This window comes from Bos taurus, chromosome 7 (assembly GCF_002263795.3).
Source record: "Bos taurus isolate L1 Dominette 01449 registration number 42190680 breed Hereford chromosome 7, ARS-UCD2.0, whole genome shotgun sequence".
Taxonomy (NCBI): domain Eukaryota; kingdom Metazoa; phylum Chordata; class Mammalia; order Artiodactyla; family Bovidae; genus Bos; species Bos taurus.
In genome coordinates this window covers 95,626,480-95,648,350 of record NC_037334.1, presented here as the reverse complement: position 1 = coordinate 95,648,350, position 21,871 = coordinate 95,626,480, and the positions used below count along the sequence as shown (strand labels likewise).

The 21,871-nt window shown below is 39.7% G+C and overlaps 1 long non-coding RNA gene across 1 annotated transcript in view; it reads right to left on the bottom strand.

Annotated features, from left to right (window-relative positions):
* The window catches only part of LOC107132664 (uncharacterized), a 400,010-nt gene that overhangs the window by 38,265 nt on the left and 339,874 nt on the right, over positions 1 to 21,871 (bottom strand). Inside the window, exon 10 of the long non-coding RNA XR_009495406.1 lies at positions 1 to 21,871. This exon is cut by the window's left edge and continues 26,439 nt beyond it; it is cut by the window's right edge and continues 24,648 nt beyond it. This is a non-coding gene — a long non-coding RNA (uncharacterized lncRNA).

Here is a 21,871-nt window from a genome sequence, read left to right as displayed (position 1 = left end):
AAACAATCTTAAAAAAAATTTAAAAAGACAGTACACAGTGAATGACTCAATTTATGTGACATTCTAGAAGAGGAAAAGACTAGAAAAAAATCAGGTCAGTGGTTGCTGATATAGAGCTGGAGGTGAGGGAAGGGAATTTACTATAAAGGATCGTGAGGAATTATCCTTTATCTTGATTTTGGTTGTAGTTACATGATTGCATACCAGCTTTCCTGGTGGCTCAATGGTAAAGAATCTGCCTGCAATGCAGGAGACATGGGTTCTATTTCTGGGTCGGGAAGATCCCCTGGAGAAGGAAATAGCAACCCACTCCAGTATTCTTGCCTGGAGAATTCCATAGACAGAGGAGCTGGTGGGTTACAGTCCATTGGGTAGCAAAGAGTCAAACACAGCTCAGCAACTAAGCATGCACATGATTGCATAAGTTTGTCAAAATTCCTCAAACTTTACACCTAAAAAAAATGTGAATTTTTACCATCTGTAATAAACAACAACCAAATTAATTTGTATATCTAAAAGAAACAAACAACAAAAAAACTTTGGGAGTTGACGGAGGCATTATCTTGAATTTTTGTTTGACTATTTCCAGCTCCGAAGGCTTTTGATCTTTAGTCTTTTATTGACCATTAGTTGTATCCTATAATTCTTATCCAACATTCAAGTAGACATGAATGTCTCTTAGTGAAATTTAGATAATTTTGAGAGAATTAAGCCCTACTGGCTATGGTACCCACTGTATGTAATGAACAAACTTCCCTCCAATGCATCTTTGAAGGGACAGAGGATATAGTCATTTACATCATTTTCTGTTTTATGGTTAAGAGGAGGAACTCCAACTGAACCTATAGCTTAGAGGGATTAAAACAGCAAAAAAGGGACTACTTGAGGATATTCATACAGTGGTAGCCTGAGTAAGTCATGTATTTTAAGCACGTCTTCATTTCATGAAGTAGTTCGGAGTACCATAGAGGGGAAACATGGAAAGAATTATTTTACTACTGTTTCTCTGCACCAGTCCTTTTGCTTACTTAGTAAGAGCATTGACAAAAACAAGTCTCAAGCACAAAATCCAAACTAATTCACCAGGGCAGCCAACCTGTCCCTTCCAAAACAGGTTTCTTATCTCCTCTGTTTTGTTAGTTCCTGAGGTGTTCCTCCAGTGCACTGGGCCATGCTTCTTTTATAAATAGCTAATCTAAATCCATAAAATGCTCATCAAAGGAGCAGAAAAAAACTAATCAGTATTGACAAATACAATGAAGGAGTAACCTTTAGACTAATATCCTCTGGCAACATCTGAGGCCGGTCAGGAGGCATCCGGCACTAAGTTTACAACCATGTACTCATCAAATGAGAGGCAGGGAGAAAATTAACCTTAAAATCCCTGTAGCACGGAAGTTATAAAGCAGAATCTTATTGAGGCAAAATTTTGACTTGTGGTGCTGTGGATGCATTTGTGAGCTGCTGGTTATAAATATGACTTTACATCATTTATCATTTATATTACCCTGGTCTTCCACCCAGTGACTTCCCTGTCAGATGGTAAAGCGTCTGCCTGCAATGTGGGAGACCCTGGTTCGATCCCTGGGTCAGGAATATACTCTGGAGAAGGAAATGGCAACACACTCCAGTTTTCTTGCCTGGAAAAATCCCATGGATGGAGGAGCCTGACGAGCTACAGTCCATGGGGTCACAAAGAGTCGGACAGGACTGAGCGACTTCACTTTCACTTTCTTTTTCCACCCAGTGACTCTGGTAGTAGGGCTCTTATGAGTTGTGCAAGCTCCAACAGAGCAGAAGGCAATGTGTGGTGGAGCAGGCAAGAGGGCCACAGCCAACATGAGGCGTGGAACACAATTTCACCAAAGAGTAGAACATTTTGATGTCTCCTAGCACTGCGATTCGCTCTCCCAATCATTTCAATTAGCTACTGGAAGCCACCACCTCAAAGTGAATTTGCTAGAATATTTCAGTCTTTTTACCCTGCCTTCTCTTTTGGTGCCCTGTTGATTTTGATCCCAGGTACTGAATCAATTAACAAATGAATAGGCCTTCCTATAAATAGAGAATTTCTCTGCTCTGTCTTTAATCTTTGACATACACACACACACATGTACCTCACTTAAGGTCCTGAGAGCTTTGTAGTTTTCATCAATCTTCCCCCTTACTGAAACTGCTTAAAGAAGTTAATATCTGGACCCATTATTTAAAACTTTGGCATTATAACTTTCGTACTAATTATAATTTTTCAAGTCCTAAACATTAATTTACAGATTAAAGACCCTCATAATTCAATTCATAGCCAGTAGTTTCCAGAAGTCTGTTTGGATTTGTCCTCAGATACTGGAGAGTGACATTAATATTCCTAAATTATAAAATGAATTAATAATAATAGCTAACCACATGTCAGGCTCTGTCCTAAGCACTGGCTTATACTAACTTCTATGGTCTTCACAACAGTCCACTGAAGTTGGTACAATTACTTTGGGACGGGATGGGAATGGAAGTCACACATCCTTGTGCATAAACGTGTCTCTGCCATCTAGGTGACAAGTTACATTTATCCCATGTTAGACAATGAGAAACAAAACCTGCCAAATAGCAATTTGAAACAAAGGTGAATGGACTGAAGTGCCTGGCAAGAAGAGCCTGCATTACTTTGATGCAATCAGTTCTCACCAAGCAGCAACTAGATGGATTGGATTTAGAGCCAAAGAAGAGAAAGGCATCATTCTAAGGCCAGGCCCCAACACTGCGGATTGCTTCCATCCTTTCTTTGCAAATATCACTTGCAAGTTTTATGTCAAGGATAATACAGAGAATCCTGGCTTCCAAAAATATCTAAAGAAGAAGTATAAAAATATTTCAGTGGGCCTAGAGTCAGCCAGCAAACGTAAGTTTAAAGTGTAGTCAGATTTCTATTGCCTGTCCAGCAGATAGCACGGGGCGACAAGGCAGCTGTAAGCTGTGCTCAGACAGGAGTCTGCCGGAGTCAGAGGTACGAGAGTCAGATGCCTCCACGTCTTTCTGTTCTCTGAGGGCACAAGCACACTCGCTGCAGAAAGGACCATAGGCGATGAGCTCCAGTCAATTCTAACTTGCTCATGAGCTTTATATTTGAAAACTGTTTCCAGTGCTGTCAATGACATGAGATACAGTGAGCTGAGAAGAAATGTCTTCCTGTGGCTACTAGGATTTTGAGACCTTGGAAGACAGGCATAGCTGTATCACTACCCAAGAAAAAGAGAAGACAGAATAAAATGAAATGGAAGCAAGACAGCTATTTCAGACCACCTGAGCCTGGTCCATCCTTGGCTCCTCTGTTACAAGCAAAGCACACTTTTCCAATTCCCACTGCTCCGAATTATCTTCCTGCTTAGTCAAATGCAGGACTTGAAGAGAGGGTAAGAAATATGCTGCCAGCTGATGTGGCTCCTGCAAACTGCCACCCCAAGAACCATGTTTCATGTCAAAATCCTCTGCTGGATCAGGGAAACGTAGGCATTATACAGGAGCTCCCTGACCACCAGAAGAATGCCACGGTGGCAGCAGACCCATGAGACACAAACATGCATACATCTGCCTTGACATGGAGAAAAACCTTCAGTTCAGTTCAGTCACTCAGTCGTGTCCAACTCTTTGCGACCCCACGAATTGCAGCACGCCAGGCCTCCCTGTCCATCACCAACTCCCGGAGTTTGCCCAAACTCATGTCCATCGAGTCAGTGATGCCATCCAGCCATCTCATCCTCTGTCATCCCCTTCTCCTCCTGCCCCCAATCCCTCCCAGCATCAGGGTCTTTTCCAATGAGTCAACTCTTTGCATGAGGTGGCCAAAGTATTGGAGTTTCCTTCCGATGAACACCCAGGGCTGATCTCCTTTAGGATGGACTGGTTAGATCTCCTGGCAGTCCAAGGGACTCTCAAGAGTCATCTCCAACACCACAGTTCAAAAGCATCAATTCTTCAGCACTCAGCTTTCTTCACAGTCCAACTCTCACATCCATACATGACCACTGGAAAAACCATAGCCTTGACTAGACGGACCTTTATTAGCAAAGTAATGTCTCTGCTTTTTAATATGCTATCTAGGTTGGTCATAACTTTCCTTCCAAGGAGTAAGCATCTTTTAATTTCAATCAGGGTAGAAATAAGAAATTATCTATTAGGTAACTTCCCTCCCCAACACCCAATTTTCCCCCTCAGATTATTCTTTTGTATAGAGCAACTGTTACCTGAATTTCTCTTTCAAAACTAACATTCTGGGAGAGGACAAGCAACCAGCACCATATTAACTCACTGCTGAAAACTTTCTGGCTGACACTGACCCTTTGTCAAATGCCACATTTCAGTGAGTAAAGGATCTATTACAAAAGAGAGAGGTTCTTAAATAATAGCAAAAAAAAAAAAAAAGAGCTAACTTCCAACCTATGTATTACAAGACTTTCTAAGAGACCATAAGTCATTGTTCACAGTGAAAATATCCTCTAACCCTATGACTCTGAGTCTACAGCTGACATGGGAAGACATAAAAATAATTCAGAAGAACACAATATCCAATTACCAAATGCTATCTAATATAGAGGAGCAATAGAAAATTATTAATTAGGGTGTAAGAACCCTCAGAAGGTGGTCAGCAAGCCATCATGACATCTGAAGTTGGGCCAACGTTCCAGGTTCCTGCCTCTGCAAACCAGTCAGTCTATGATAAAAAATGAGAAGCAGAGAGCCAATATATCATGGCCTCCAAACCCACAGTATTGCAATAGTTTGGATGTAATCAACACAGCTGAGCAGATATTCGCAGGAGAGACTGGATTCAACCAACAGCCAAGAGTTTAGAAGCTGATCAAAATACCTTTGCTCAGTTTTTCTCACAGGATTCTCAGTTCATCTGTTACTACATATTTTCAGCCACTTAATTAGTATAGATTCACTCTTTCAGTTGTTTAATAGAAAACAAAAATCACAAAGCTCTGGCCTCTGTACTCTGAGTATTTATCCTATAGATACAGAATGATGCTTCAGTAGAAAATCATATGAAAAGATGATAAAGCAATAAACAAACAGGATGAAGAATTATAAAACAACATAACAATAACCATGAAGTTACCTTAAAAATTAAACACATAAGAGCCAAAGATTTTCATAAAAAAAACAATCAAACTGAGATAGGTAGAATCAGAAAAGAACTCCTGAAGGAAGATAGCTTTGGGGCACATTTTAAAGGGACTTGAAGACAGCAATTTTCAGAAAGAAGAGTGAAAAGTACCAGCAAAAGCAAAGATATTGTATTTTTTTCTAGTGGAAAACTTGGGTGTGGAGCAATAAAAGAGGATTTACCCAAACCAGAAAATGTAGCAAACCCTATAGAAGGAAATAGTGTAATAAAGAATCTGTAATCCAGCTTGAATTTTGTATGTTGGGTGATTTTACCCTTGAAACAATACAGTTCTTATGTAAAAAGTACTATTTTAAAAAGCTGTATAAAACTTTAGCTATTTTATAGCATTTACTTTCCCTCTAGTTGTAAAAGTAACAACTGCTCATGGCAGAAAATTTGTATACAAAAAAGAGGTTTAAAATCCTCCATAATATCATTATTTAGACATAACCACTGTTAGGGCTTCCCAGGTGGTCCCATGGTAAAGAGTTTGCCTGCCAATGCAGGAGACACAGGAGACATGGGTTTGCTCCCTGGGTCGCGAAGATCCCCTGGAGGAGGAAATGGCAACGTACTACAGTATTCTTGCCTAAAAGCAATGTCATGGACAGAGAGCCTGGCGGGCTACAGTTCACGGAGTCACAAAGCGTCGGAGGTGACTGAGCATGCGCACACTGTAACACTCACAGCCTTTCCATAATTTTACCATGAATGTGCATCAATAATATGTCTTACTCTAACATAAAGTTAGATATCTCACTGCACACATTTTTGTATATTTTTCACTTTCAATATTTTAAAACTAAAATCTGCTTTATAGGACTTTTTCTGTTGCTCTGATTTTATGGTGTTTTTTTTGTTTTTTGTTTTTTCCCCAATTCCCATTACGTTTGGCAAGTAAGAGCAATTACAAAATAAAATCCCTAGTTTTATAGTCTGAAAGTAATGCCCCTTAGCTGAATTAATCTCTTTTCTTCATATTGGCACATTTTGGTTTCCAAGACTAAGATATTCAGAGATAAATTTTTACAGATGGTTGGATGGCATCACCAACTCGATGGACATGAGTTTGAGTAAACTCCGGGAGTTGGTGATGGACAGGGAGGCCTGGCCTGCTGCAGTCCACGGGGTCACAAAGAGTTAGCGACTGAACTGAACTAAAATTGTTGAAGCATCCTGACAAAGGACTAACCCTTTATTACTGGTTCCAAATTTCTTCTGGGCTTCTATAGTATTCCTGTTTCACTTTGGAAACTAGAAGTCTTGTCTTTAAATTAATAAGAAGATAATTTTCTTTCCCATTGTCAATGTCATTATCAAATCTCATATGAATGAACTGAATCACACCAAGAGCATAATGTCCCCAGACTTTTCCATTGCTCCCTAAGTATTGTGACATGGACCAAAGTCCAGCATGCCCCTTCCAAAACCAGGTTATCCTGCTCACACACAAAAGCAGTAGTTCAGTTTTACTACAGTATCATGGGTGGTGGGGGCATAGAATTCAAAAGAGAGGTTTAAAAAGCACCACTATGTTCAATCTGGCTATTCAAGATGACAATTCTTTTTCTTCCTTAAAAGGAAGTTCTATTCATTTGTGCAGTTGAATCTCTTATTTGAAAGTTCTATCTATAGCTTGCTTACTTCAGTATTCACCATAGAAACAGACTTAGAGAACTACCTTATCATTTTGTAGTGAGTGTTTCACAAATAAAAAAAGGTAGCATTGATGAACGTTTCCCTATTAACTGATGAAGCTCTCCTCTGGAGATGCTCATGCGTCCAGCAGCCTTTGGCAAAATGTCACGAGAAGACAAATATTTTATTCCTGGCTCTCCTGTTTCTGGAAACTTGGGGCAATGGTAAGGAGATGGGACATTTCAATGAAGATTAAGTCCAGGAGAGATGGTATCTATGCTGGCCACAAGGCAGAAGTAGGTACCTTCCCCTACCATGTAGAGTAGAATGACCCTTCCAAAACTTGGTGACTAGAAATGTTCAATGAAAAGCTAACAATCTTGGCAGATGACTTCAATTTTTCATTGTAAAATGTACAGAACATATTGCTTATACAGGCCACTTGCAAAAGTATTACAAGATGAAGTATTTTCAGACCCCACAAAAATTGCTTGCCTGGATTACTCCATTAGACACCACAAAGGGAAATTTTCAGACTGGCAATTTCCTTTTGTGCATAGCAAAATGTGCTCATTCTCTGGAAATAGGGAAAAAGAAATCATATTTTTCAACTTCCTGGGCACTGGGACGAGAACTGGTTCAACTGGATCAATACTAGTCAAACAAAAGCATTCCCTTTAAAACCAAAAGTAAGAAGGTTTGCAGAATTCCAGGAGAAAACTTCTGAAGTGAGTTATGTTGAGGAAAAACACTGCTAAATTTTAAACTGTAATAAGAGGCCAGTTTTCTTCTCCCAGATTTCTTCCCTGTGTCTCTTCAAACCACTCAGTAAGTACACAAAGGAGCAAGATACAGAAATGAAACAAAACAGAACAACCCCTCCAAAACAGAAAAGACTTAACCCAAGTCAAGCATGGATATAAAGCAAGAATTCCCCAATTTTTTTAAGTTGTAGCCAATTGAACATTTCTGGGAACAGTACAGTATGAATCCTGAGTCACTATGAATTGATTCAATAAAAAGAGTATTTTAATAGAATGAAACTTAAAATAAAAATAATCTGACATTTACTTAAATTATGCATCAAGTAGGTGGTAATGATGCCTAAGCTTCAGAAATACACATATTCTAAATACTATTTCAGTTCAGTTCAGTTCAGTCGCTCAGTTGTGTCCAACTCTTTCAACCCCATGGACTGCAGCACGACAGGCCTCCCTGTCCATCACCAATTCCCGGAGTTTACTCAAACTCATGTCCATTGAGTTGGTAATACCACCCAACCATCTCATCCTCTGTTGTCCCCTTCTCCTCCCACCTTCAATCTTTCCCAGCATCAGGTCTTTTCCAAGGAGTCAGTTCTTTGCATCAGGTGGCCAAAGTACTGGACTTTCAGCTTCAGCATCAGTCCTTCCAGTGAGTATTCAGGACTGATTTCCTTTAGGATGGACTGGTTGGATCTCCTTGCAGTCCAAGGGACCCCCAAGAGTCTTATCCAACACCACAGTTCAAAAGCATCAATTCTTCGGCACTCAGCTTTCTTTATAATTCCACTCTCATATCCATGCATGACCACTGGAAAAACCATAGCCTTGACTAGACGGACCTTTGTTGGCAAAGCAATGTCTCTGCTTTTTCATATGCTGTCTAGGTTGGTCATAACAGCATAGCCAAATTATATGCTTCTGGAGTTTTCTGGAAGAAGAAGAAACAACTGAATGGAACTAGTGAAGAGTACTGGATCCATTATACCTGGGAATCTACAGAACTGGGCCTGCTCGCTTTGAGAAAATGGGACTCCAGGGACTACATGTTCAAGAACTAAGAACCCACAGATGCTCTCTCTTATACCACAGTCACCTTCCCGCAAGGCTACATTTCTGCGCACCTCTGGGGAACAACATTCATGTGACAGGCATACCTTGGAGAGGTTCGGTTCCAGACCACTGCAGTAAAATGAATATTGCCGTAAAGCAAGTCATATGAATTTTGGGGGGTATCCTCATGCCTACAATAGTTATGTTTACACTATACTGTAGTCTTTTAAGTGTGCAACAGCATTAGATCTTTAAAAAAAAAACATGCACACCTTAATTTAACAAATGTGTGTGTGTGCTCAGTTGTGTCTGACTCTTGGCAACCCCAAGGACTATAGCCCTCAAGGTTCTTCTATGAGATTTTCCAACCAAGAATACTGGAATGGATTGCCATTTCCTCCTCCAGAGGATCTTCCCAACCTAGGGATTGAACCCACATCTCTTGCATCTCCTGCACTTACCACTACACCTTTATTGCTTAAAAAAAAAAAAAAATTGCCAACCATCATCTTGAGTTTGTGCAAAACGTAGTATCTGTGAAGTGCATGCAATAAAGGGAAGAACAATAAATTGAGATGATATGCCTATACATTCCACGTGACCAGTGGCCACTGGAACTGGGCAGCATGGCAGAGATGTCTCCCAGACAAAGGAAAATGTCATGAGGAGTTGGCTACTATTGGCTCTCCTCCCTCCACGCACACTTGAATCTTTCACTCAAGCATTTAACAACCATTTGTAGAGAATTGTACCCATAGAGTCTCAGTAAGAGATGTCAAACCACCTGACTCAAACTGGCTTAGTCAAAAAAAGAAACTTCCTTTTTCCTGTAACTGAACAGTCCAGGAGTATCCTGGCTTCGGGTGAACTGCTCAGATCATCAGAACCCTGTGTGTCTCTCACCCCTTGACTTCGCTTCCTCTGTGTTGACTTATGACAGTACTTTGTGAATTGTTTAGTGCTAGACAAACTACTAAAAGGAAAAATTCTCCCAATTAATAGGCATCATTTTCTCCTACCTTTATTATTAATTCTAAACTCAACACAATCATCTTGCGAGAACATTAACCTATTAGTCAATAGGTAAATAAGTATCTTGAGGAATAAAAATGACCACACCCTTAAATGAAATGGAGGCAATTTAGTTTGAATCAGAGTCACTGGGGTGGAGCTTGAGCATTTTTAGCAGCTCTCTAGATGATACTTCTGAGTAAGATCACTAGCCTGCCTAGTTAACAGACAGCACTGAGAACTAACTTGCCTGAAGTTGTGGTATATTTAAAAGAATTCAATAGTTATTGTGATATTAAAAATGTATCTAAATTAGACTATTACAAAACTTTTTATTTGAAGAGTCCTAAGAATAGATATTTCAAGTTTTCAAGAACACCTAGGACCCACAGAACTCTCTAAGCTTTCCTTAAATTTCACTCTTAATGTATATTCCCACCTTCAGATAACTTTTATTCACATATAATTTTAAGGTAATATCCAGAGGAAACTTGAAATTCCTGCTTTATTTTAAATATGTTGGGATATTTTTGAATTATTGATATTTTTCTTTTTTTCTCCCAGTGTTCCCTTCTTTCCTTCACTTCATTCAAAGAAAGAGGATGCCTAAGAGGGGTATTGAAATAAAGGCAAAAAGCAGAAAAAATCTGAGAGTCTTTCTGACTTTTGTTTTCAAATGTTTAAAAATTTAAATAGAAAATATCTGGGATAGAGAAAAATATTTGAAAGAAACAGGAAGATGTAACACTTATCACCTCCATTCACCCCCACCACACACACACACACACACACATTTACACACACAGATAAAAACAGAAATGAGTCCCCTAGTTCATGATGAGAGTGGAGATTTTGGAAGGTTCTATAAGGATGACACTATCACATGACTTGGCAATAAAGCAACACAATGGTGGACCTAAGTAGATGAGAACCCAGAAAGTTCAGAATCCCCCATACTTATTCCCACCCCCACACAGAAACAGGTAAAAGTCTCCTGAGTCCCACTTACCCACTTCTACCCAAAGTGGTACTTGGAGGAATTGAGAGAGACATGTGGATACAAACAGGATAATTTTGAACTATCTTGCCTCAACTGACTAAAACTTTTAGTCATTTGATACGCGCTCTCTTCTGGGGGGAAATAATGGGCTTGACAGATATGGACTACTGTTCAGAGAGTGCAGGACCACAAAACTTGAGCCATTCATTTGCAACAGATAGTGTATATATTTTACAAAGGGACAGGAAAGAATTCAGGGACTATCAACAAAGTCTTCATATCCATTCAGATACAAAACATTTTACTATACTAACACACTGCGTGTATTAGTTATCTATTGCTGAGTAACAAATTACTCCAAAATGTAATGGCTTAAATTACAATGACTCAGTATTATCTCATACAGCTTCTGTTGGTCACAAATTTGAGAGTGACCCAACTCTGTCATTTTTGGCTCAGGCTCTCTCATGACTCAAAATGTCAGCTGCAACTATACTCATCTAACAGCTGAACCGAGTCTGAAAGATCTCCTTCCAAACGGCTCACTCACAAGACTAGCAAGTTCACCTTGGCTCTTGGCAGGAGGGCCTAACTAGTCCCCACAGAGCTGCTTGAGGATTCTTCCAAAGTGAGGAAGCTGGCTTCCCTCAAGAGAGAGACCTGAGAGCCGACAAGGCAGAAACCGCAATGTGGCTTTTCTGACCAGGCTTCAGAAGCTGCACGCTTGTCATTTACTCTAGGATCCCGTCGGTTACACAGGTCAAGCTACTGATTGCGGTAGAGGATTATCCAAGTTGAAAAATATGACACGACATGGCTCATTAGGAACCATCTTGGAGGCTGGCTACTACAGCTTGCTGCTTTGTGATATTTCCACTAGGGAATAAAAGAGGCTTGCCTCAGATGAAAAAGAAAACATTCTAATTAAATGTCATCCCTGTCAGTCATCTCAGATATAAAAAAGGCAGGCAGTTCACCTCATTTTCAAAAGGAAACAATGGGTTAGGTTGCACTCTTTGAACTTGACTCTGAATAAATTTCTTCGGTCTGTCTTCTGAATAGAAGGCATCAGGTGCATATGGGAAGCTTCAGGTTTTTGGCTTAGACGAAAGAAATAAAAGTGAAACCTCATGAGTAAAGCATTGAGAAACCAGCATGGATAATACCTGATTTTTATTTAATATTATTTTGAATGGAAAACACAAGGGGAATTGCTATAAAATCTCTTCAGATTAATGTCTGTTTCTTAAAACCCTGAAACTTTCACTTATTGCTCTATGAAAACATCCAACTAACTTAGGACTTGGCACGGAGAAGGGCGTTTTTCCCGATCTTTGTCCAAGAATTTCCAGCAGTGACTGGTGTTTACCAAAAACTAAGGGAGGATCTGTCTACCCCCATCCCTGTGTCCTGGTATTGTATAAGCCCCCCAAACCTGTATCTAACCCTGGAAAGGTGGGCAGAACCTCAAACAGCACAATGAAGGCACGAGCTAAAATGAAGATGCAGAAAAAAATGTAGCTTATATTTATTTCACACATGTCTAAAATACCAAGCATTCTGATAAAAATGAAACCAATGCTTGAGAGATGGAAAAAAATCCCTAATGCTATATACATTAAAAAAAAAAATTGGGTAACTTAACCCATTTTGATCACGCCATTTAGTCAACTCAATTTTTCAAAAAATCTTCAAAGAAAGTTTTAAATGAAAGTAGATAGCAGAGTTTTGCCTCTATTAAAAACAGAAATTATAAAATAAATCATTTGTATGCCAAGAACCACACTAGGCATCTTTTTTCATCTCATTTGTCTCCCGACAAAACTGAGAATTGTGCATTATTATTTCCAATTTTCAGATGAGAAATCTGAGAGTCAGAAAGTTTAAATAACTTATCCAAGGATATTTATTAAAGCCAGGTTGGAATTCCTGACTCAAAAACCTATTTTCATTCCACTAAGCACACTGTCTCCAGTACAGTGGTCTCCTTCTTTGAACAGAAGCAAATTTCAAATACACTGAGGAAAATATTTACAATAGAAACATTGTAAATATATCATATGTACAACACAGAAGGAGAAGAAAATCATGATCAATCCTAACTGGTACCCACTATGCCCGACCATACACTAAGATATTATTTATTTATTTACATGCATTTGTAGATAAATATATATATATATGAAATACATATATATCTCTACAATTAAGCAATGTGGCATAGCAGCAGCAAAAATAGAATGTAACACTTGACCACATGCTGCAACTCAGGCCACTAGAGAGAAGCCCTCAGGCTGCAGTGAAGATCCTACTTGCTGCCACAACTAACATCTGACCTGACATAGGCAAGTAAATAAAAATAAATAAATAAGAAATGTGACACTTGAAAAATTCCTTCCCACACATGGGCTTTGCAGTCCCAGGTACTGACTGCAAAACAGCTCAAATCACCTGTAAGGGAAATGGTCTGCTCATTAACCAGTTCACCTCAAAGGAAACCTCAGTGGCCTTCATTCTACAATGTATTCCTTACCTCCCATATTTCTGCCTTCTCATTTAGTTGCAAATTCAGAAGGAAAGCTCAACTCTGAGAACTTTGAATGTTTGTCCTTAATAGCCAATCACCTCTTTATCTGTGTTTTTAATAGAAAAACCAAGGCAAGGGAATTCAACACTTCCTAAGCCACACAAATGGAATTTGCTACATAATTTTGCTTCATGACTCCATGTACATATAGTACTTTACTTGTCCTTGTAACTTAGTCATATGCCCAAAGTTTCCCAGGTTTTTGGAAAATGAGGCATCTCACACACACATACACACACACATATTTTAAGGTTCTAAAACAATGGAGAAGTTTATTATTTTATTACATTGACTTTGGAGTTATATAATTTCTATTTTATCGGATCATTCTGTGCAGCTGTGTCACTGCTCAGAAAATTCTGAAATAGCTTTTTGCAAAGCAGAGAGAAGGCTGCAGGAAATATTTTTTAAGTGGTTAGAATTCAGCTCTCAGATGAATTCTTTTAAGTACTGTTGTACTTTACCAGTAGCATGCTGGCATTGGTAAGAAAACAAAAATAATTATGCAATTATTATGAAACTCTGTGTTCAACAGTACTTTTTACTTCCCAAAAGGGGAAGAAGAAAAAAAAAACAGTCCTTTGCCTCCTGTAAATTTCTCCAAAATATTTGAAGATATATAAGAAAATTTATAGCATTAGGACAACATGCTTCCAAGATTTGCTTGCCCTTGACAGATGTGCTGTGCAATTTAAAAGCCAAAATCTTTCCCACAAAATAGGAAAGGCTGAAATCCCATCTGAAACTCAAAACAGCTTTTTAAAAAGAGAAAAAATTTTAAGTTTAATTTATTTATTTTTCATTTTATTATCTTCAGTATTTTTAAAAGTATTAAAAGCAGAATTACTACTCAAAAACTTCACCATAAAAAAGGTTTTCTGCTTCTAGCACTATAGAAAATATTTTTTAAAATATTTTAAGGTTATAAAACAATGCAGAAATAGAATGACTTTTAAAGAGACAACAGAAACGACTGCTCTTTAAATACTAATCTAGCAAATTCCCTAGTCATTTGAATTTTTTAAATTTCTTAGAAAAGTGCCACTGTCTATACAAATGTGTTTTTATTTTATTAGATGTGTCTGAGCTTTCATTAGAATCTAGAATAGATGTATATAAAGTTTCCATTTCCTTATCTAAAGTGCTTTCTATAATTCCTATATTCAACAGAGGACCAATGCAAATATAGCTGAGGTTACATGGAATCCCTTAACACCCCAGGAAAGAATTCCAGGGCATGCTTCTTGGTTCTTCCCAACCACTTTCTTTATGAGTTCATTTCACATCGATCTGACACCTTGGAAAAATACAGGTCTAAAGGGCCACTCAAAGGAGAGATTTTCCTCTATATAATAAGGAAGGGAAATTGAGGACTTTGATACTGTCATAGAGATGACTCTTTGTAAATACTGGGCCTATTCCAAGCCAGAATGAACTGGAACAACGTTCTCTTTTTTCTTTTCAAATTATGAGATTGGAATATGGACAGAGAGAAGATCTGGTCAAGATGGTGGGAAATAGAAAAAGAGTGTACCTGACAGAATTCCCCCTTTTGCCAGCAAGCCCCCACTTCTGGGGCTTCCCTAGTGGCTCAGAGGGCAAAGCGTCTGCCTGCAATGTGGGAGACCTGGTTTCAGTCCCTGGGTCGGGAAGATCCTGTAGAGAAGGCAATGGCAACCCACTCCAGTGTTCTTGCCCGAAAATCCCATGGACGGAGGAGCCTGGTGGGCTGCAGTCCATGGGGTCGCTAAGAGTCAGACATGACAGAAGCAACTTAGCAGCAGCAGCAATGTGGGAGACCTGGGTTCAATCCCTGGGTCGGGAAGATCCCCTGGAGAAGGCAATGGCAACCCACTCCAGTACCCTTACCCGAAAATCCCATGGACGGAGGAGCCTGGTGGGCTGCTGTCTATGGGGTCGCACAGAGTCGATTACGACTGACGCGACTTAGCAGCAGAGGCAGCAGGGAACTAGAGCCCACATACTGCAACTAAGAGCTTACGCACAACTCTAATATCCCACATAGCGACTAAAAGGCACCGCACCCCATAACAAAGACCAGGCGCATCCAAATAAACAAATATTGCTTAAAAATGCAAGAGTCTTTCCCACTTTAGACAAATCAGAAATTTTCAGAGAAACAAACTTAGGAAAAATCCCTGGATTTATGCTCGGAGGACAGTTTAAAGCTAACGATATTGGTTATCAGGGCGAAACATGGCGTTTTCAAAGTCACAACATAGTCCATATCCTGCCTGTAACTTTAGGGGCTCATTCTTTTATAAAATACTCTGTTGATTCTTTTAATATTTGTTCTTTGAGTCCAGAGGGAAAGTGAAGGAAGATTTCACTATAGGAGTTATCCACAGCATCCATCCATTGACCCTCCCTGGCCTTTGAGACAACGGTACTATCTTAGGATTGCTTAAAAGGCCTAGAAAATATTTCTGTAGGCCAACTTCCTGTGGTAACTAAAAACTGACTAGAGAGTATTTAAAGCATCTTAGAACAAGAAAGAATGAGCTGTTACTACCGAATATTAACACAGAGAGTTCCATTTTAAAGTAGCCCAGCTTAATGCAATGAGTATTAAATTAATTTTAATTCTACTACTTTGTCCACTCACAACCAGGAAGCTGCAGATCTATCAGGCTCCCAAGCCTGGCTTCTTTCCATTCCACTACACTGCCTCCCTTGAAAGGCTTGACTTCTTGGAAGCAATCCTTGGGAGCCCCAGGACAGAGCCACCTGCCCCCTCGACAGGGGAAAAGATTAACTCAGGTGGTGCCATGGTAAAGAACCTGCTGGCCAAATGCAGGAGACAGATAAGATGTGGGTTTGATCCCTGGTTTAGGAAGATCCCCTGGATGAGGGCATGGCAACCCACTCCAGTATTCTTGCCTGGAGAATCCCACAGACAGAGGAACCTGGTGGGCTATAGTCCATAGGGTTGCAAAGAGTCAGATATGATGGAAACAACTTAGAATGCAGGCATGGATACATGTAGGAGTGTGGTGTTGTAGGAGCACTATGCAGGCAACTAGAGACCCAAATGGGCTTCCCAGATGGTGCTAGTGGTAAAGAACCCACCTGCCAATGCAGGAGATGTAAGAGATGAGTTTTCGATCCCTAGGTTGAGAAGTTCCCCTGAAGGAGGGAGGGCATGGCAACCCACTCCAGTTTTCTTGCCTGGAGACTTCCATGGGTAGAGGAGCCTGGTGGGCTACAGTCCATGGAGTCTCACAGAGTCGGACACGACTGAAGCAACTAAGCACGCATGCACGCAGAGACTATTAGCACCCTAGAGTCTGTAAAAGGCTTGGGGTGTTTGAATATCCCTCAGGATTCAATTTAGGATTAGAATGAGAAGGAAGGCAACGATCCAGGCAATAGTCATTCTGGGAGGACACAGTCCCTGGTGGTAATGAGTGGATTAAGTTTATCTTTCCTCCCTTCATCCACTACACCAAAACAATTCTGTAAGGATAATGTGCTTTCATTTCCACCCCCTGCTCTTTCTTTCCTTTTCTTCTTAGTGAAACACTAAGTTCATGCCTTTTAGAACTAGTAGTGAGCAGTTGCAGAAAGTGACCCTTCTCGACTCACGTCGCTCCCCACAGTCAGTGCAAATTCTACCTCTAAACTGGTGCATCACATCTCATTAGAGGAAAAATGGCATCTCCTAAACAATGGCTGAAGAGAAGGGGTGGGGGACACAGATATTTTGGCAATCAGGTTTCTGTCACTGAAAATGCTGATCTGACCATGAAAATAAATTCTGCAACTGACCATTTGTGAAGTCATTTGAGACAGGAACTGAGTTAAATTGACACAGGTTCACTGGTGGGTTTATGACCCTGGACAAGAAAGATGCACTTGCTTGGGAGAAGGCTAATTCTGCACATTTAAGACTGGCAGCTTCAGTGGAGTGTTCTAGGACAGGGCTGAGCTCAGGCTATTTCATTCAATTGTTAAACAGTATAAGTTGAAGCCTGGACAAGATGAACATGACACCAAGACTGTTCACCAGCAAAGATGAACCGCAGGGTTCAAACAGCAGCCTAAGTCCTGCCAGTTAAAATGCCAGGGAGGTGGGAAGGACAGGCAGCTTGGCCTCCTCTTGGGAGTGTGTCTAAGTATCCATGACTAAGGAGATGTACAGAGTTTTGCATTTTCAGACAACCAAGATAACTGAGAAAACCTGTCTTATATGTGCCTGTATATAAGGCAAAAAAACACACCACTTCATATTTGAGTCTTTATGAAATTTCTCACACTATGTGTTTGCCTATTTTTTAAATAGAAGATCAATTAGCCAACATAGACTTTAACCAATGCTAATTTTAATTGCTTGCAGAGGTCAATCTGATGAAACTTACATTTTAAAAATAGGACCGCAAGTAAGCCCCACTTCTTAGATAGTCTGATAAATCAATAGACAATGAGACCTTGGAATCCTTTTTCTTCTTTAAGATCCTTCAGGTAATTCTAAGGGGCAACAGCCAAGGTTGGAAAGCACTAATCTGGTAAAATTAGCAATTTTTAAAAGAACAGATGTGGTAAATATTCCTAAGGTTATGATGACCTCACAGTGACAAGTGTTGGGTTTCACTTAAGCATTGATGGGTGGCTATGTAAAAAAATTTTAAAAAATACAATGTATGGTTAGGTTGCAGTGATTGTGAATATTCACCCACAAGAGTCATAGAAAATTAAAACTCTTCCTAGTATTATACCAATGGGTGATTGACACTTGGGGTAAATTTTCCATTGATAGCATCTAGGGATGCTTGGTAAGGTTTTTAATGTTATGCACTGCACAACTCCAAGGGGTTGCATTCATACAACATTTGCATCTCATTGGGGAAATAGGAGTGTAGCTTAATATTTAGGCTTTTGTCTTATTTAGACATACATCATAAAATGTTACCCTATTTTGTACAGAAATTATACTACAGGAGATTCTTTTCTCTCAGTGTAGAAAATGTGTTTTGCTTCTCAGCTGACAAAGAATAAAATAAAATATTCTGGTGCTGAAGCTAGAGACGAGAAGCTAAGGTGAACATTTGTTCTTCATACCCATCCAGCACCCCTTCCTCTTTTCTATGATATTAGACATCCTCCTTGTATTAGGCAATATTCTCCAGAGAAACAGAACCAATAGGATGTATACATGGAGATTTAGTATAGGAATTGTCTCATATGATTATGAAGGCTGAACAGGTCCACAGCCTGCCATCTGCAAACTGGGGAACTCAGAATGCTAGTGGTGTAATTCAGTCTCAGTCCAAAGGCCTACAGACCCGAAATATTTCTTCAAAAGCGGAAAATGTGGATGTCTTAGCTCAAGCCAAAAGGGGTTCATATTCATGCCCTCTTCTGAACAGTGACATGGGCTAAAAGACAGAACTTCATCCTGAGATGCACCATCTTTACTCTGCAGTATTGGAACCAAGGAGTGTGTGTGTGTGGATCACGGATGACAGAGGAGCCGCCAGTAACAAAAAAATCTCAACTTTCAGTCTCTTAAAAGAGATTTACATTACTTTTTCAAATTTTCTCTGTGTTCAGTACCTCCTCCAATGTGAGATCACCTCTCATTCACTATCATACCAGCAGCCTGATCATTTTAGTAATTTACTGTTTCAAGGAGCCATGGAAAGAGAAAGGAAATTGCTTTTAGACACTGTCTTATTCAAGCAAAAGGAAATGGTTTCTGAACCACAGAAAACAAATAAACATGCCTCTACCTGGAACTTCACTAGTATTTGCCTGTTGTCTGGCACTAAAAGGTGTGCTTTAACATAATGGTGCAGTGTGTGGCTGGAGATTCTGCGTGCTAGCAGGGATATCTAAGCTCTGTAAGACGATGTTAACAGTCTAGGACCACTGAACTTGGATGAACTCCCAAATGCTGGGTGTCAAACCACGTGCTAAATATCTTTCCATATAGCAAAATGAAATGCCAAATCCTTAATGGCAGCGCAGCTTTCACAGATTCCAAAGAAGTATATTCTATTACTGCTCAAAACGTAACACAAGCACACTTACATACATGTATGTACACGGCCAGGGTGAACGACAACAGTCATAATACGGATGCTTGGCACTATGGTGACATTGTTAAGCCTTCTAAAGAATTACACATTTTCTATTCTCATGTCATTGATATATCATTTATCCTTTGCCTGTGAATTGAAAAAATGCGTACTTTGGAACTCTGTGGGATCCTGCCGAATTCCTCAGGACCATGGTCAAACACAGTTAAATGGTTATCCTTTTCCATAATGTTATTCTTGGGCATGGAAAGGAGTATCTTTTTAATAAAGGAAAATTGGCAGGGAGATCTCTTGCAATGCAGTCCTGGTTTGGCACAAAATGGGAGGCGCCAGGGATGCAAACATCTCATCTTCAGATCCTTACCTGGCAAAGACACAAGAGGACACATTGCCCTGGCGACGCGTAGCAGTCGGCTGCACCACAGCGGGTCTCAGGCCTTTGGACTGACCCTCGCTCAGATGGTAGAAATCCAAAGTAAAGCAATGTGACCTGGCAAACACAGGACCCTGGAGCAGAGCGTGTGATTTCTTCCATTCCTATGGAGATCCTCATTTGGCTGGAAGTCCACTCCAGGGACAAAGTGTTTCCAGATCTTTGGCAGAAAAAGAAATGCCCTCTTTTCAACTTTCTCTGTTTCAAAGAAGTAGAATGCTGACAAGAAAATACGAGTATCATCTGTACTACTGCTATAGAAATAATAGCCACATAGATTTTAGTGTTGTACAATAGTGATGTTAGCAGTGGCTACTTTCAAGATCATTGAAAGAATGTAATATTCTTCTCTGAGCTATAAAACAAGAGATAGTAGGTGAAATATATAGATATGCATATGTGTTGTATGTATGGTATGAAATATGATAAAATATGTAAACCTATGCATATATGCATGATATATGTGTGTATACACACATGTGGCCTATTGAGCATGTAGGACTCATGAGGTATAATCATAAAAAGCCATTTTGTTCCAAATTCTCTCAAAGCCCTCTCGTAATACTCTCTTAAGTTCTCCATCTTACAGGATTCTTGCTCCTTCTCAAACTGGATCATCTTCCTGAAAAAATCAACTGAAAATGGATGGTTTTCTTGTAAACTTTTAAACACATCTCTGGCCTTTTTGTAACTACCACTTTGATAAGCCCAATCCAGATATATTTCCTTTGCAGGGATTGAGCCAGCTCCTGGGAGACCAAAGATAGCTCTCTTATAGATCGCTTCAGTGTCTTCTTGTTTTCCAGCATCTTCACTCCACTGGGCCCAAGTGAGCCACAATGGAAGGCAAATCTGAGGTTTCAGGTACTCAAAGACTTGGTCAAAAACCTTGGCCATCTCCTGGCTTTCTGACGAAATCAGGGCCTCCAGCTTCACCTGCCACATCTCCACTGATTTTCTGAACAATTTCACCCCAGCGTCTGCCACCTCCAGGGATTGTATATCCTTCAATGAAACATGATGTTACTGGGAGAAGCATTCAGTACAGTTTTACCTACAATGTTTCACTTAATATTATGTTGTTTTCCATGTTATTAAATAGCCTTGAAAACATGAAATAAATCCATAGCATTCCACTGGGGAAAAAAAAGCCATTTTGTTTCTGTATTCTGTACTCCTCTGTGCTTTTGAGTATGGGGACATCTTCCTCTGCTCCAGATGGAAACATGGACAATCTCATGCCTTTTCTGAGCACACTTAGGATACAGAAAAATCTTACAATCACTTGAAGCTGTAAAATAGGATTGTGGTTCAGAAACTAGAATTGCTAATCTGAGATATAAATCAGTGTGGCAGAAGCTAGGTGCTGCCCCCAACCCTGTTCCATCTCATTTACGGGGCTCGCACACCCGTCTCTCAGCCGTTGTGCAGGTGGTCGATGAATGGCTCCCAGAATATTCTCAGGAGCCCCTGAGAGAGGACTACAGGTTACATGGCAGACCTCTCCCTCACATATCCCACGAAGGCCAGACTTTTACCTGAAATCATATCCTTGTTCTGCTTTTCCACTTCCTTATCCTTAAACTTACTGACTTCTGAAGAGCATTCCTCAAAAGGTTGTTTGCCCCTGAACTCTACACTCAGTTTCTGCTTCTAGAGAACTTGATCTAAGACAAAACAAAACATCTCTACTTGTATTTAAAGTGATGATTCTCTGCCATTCACTCAAGAGTTGTCTATAGGAAGGTCATCAACCATCAGAGAAGCGGATACTTTCTTACTGTATTTCCAGCTTCCCACTATACTCACTCCACTCACTGACTGCTATTATCAAATATTTTTCCTACATCTCTTGATGTAAATATATGGTTTTTATTTTTAATAATACAACTAATTCATTGAAATTTGCTGATATTGAAATATACTTCTGGTGGTTAAACAAAAAAAGCCTTACTTAGTCATGATGCTCTGCAGATTTTGAGGCTATATTAAGACACATTTATATCCCTTTCATCTTTATTTCTCTTCTCTATTCTAATAATATCTAGAATTTTAGTTGTAGAATGTTAGGAAGTTTTCTTGTTTTGCTTTTTGTTTTCTTCCCTTTCACCCCCTGATAAATTTTTGGACAAATAAACATTAATATATCTATTTACTCATATTTA